This window comes from Cucurbita moschata, unplaced genomic scaffold, assembly GCF_002738365.1.
Source record: "Cucurbita moschata cultivar Rifu unplaced genomic scaffold, Cmos_1.0 Cmo_Scf00098, whole genome shotgun sequence".
NCBI classification, from domain to species: Eukaryota; Viridiplantae; Streptophyta; class Magnoliopsida; order Cucurbitales; family Cucurbitaceae; genus Cucurbita; species Cucurbita moschata.
In genome coordinates, this window is record NW_019268614.1 from 9,757 (window position 1) to 10,020 (window position 264).

Sequence of the window (264 nt, forward strand, 5' to 3'; positions counted from 1 at the left end):
ATAATTGTGAAAATGAAAAAGTATCTCTGCATATTATGTCATAAATAAGGAAATATTGAATAGAAATAAAATATTAATAATAAATAGTTTCTTTTGGAGATGCGAGGTATCGATCCTCGTACCTCTCATATGCTAAGTCGTACCTCTCGCATGCTAAGCGAAGCTACATCCCCAAAATTCTTGCATCACAAAACCCTAAATTTTCCATCATCAATAATAGTGAAAATGAAGAAATATCACTACTCAACCGGTCATGAATAAGAA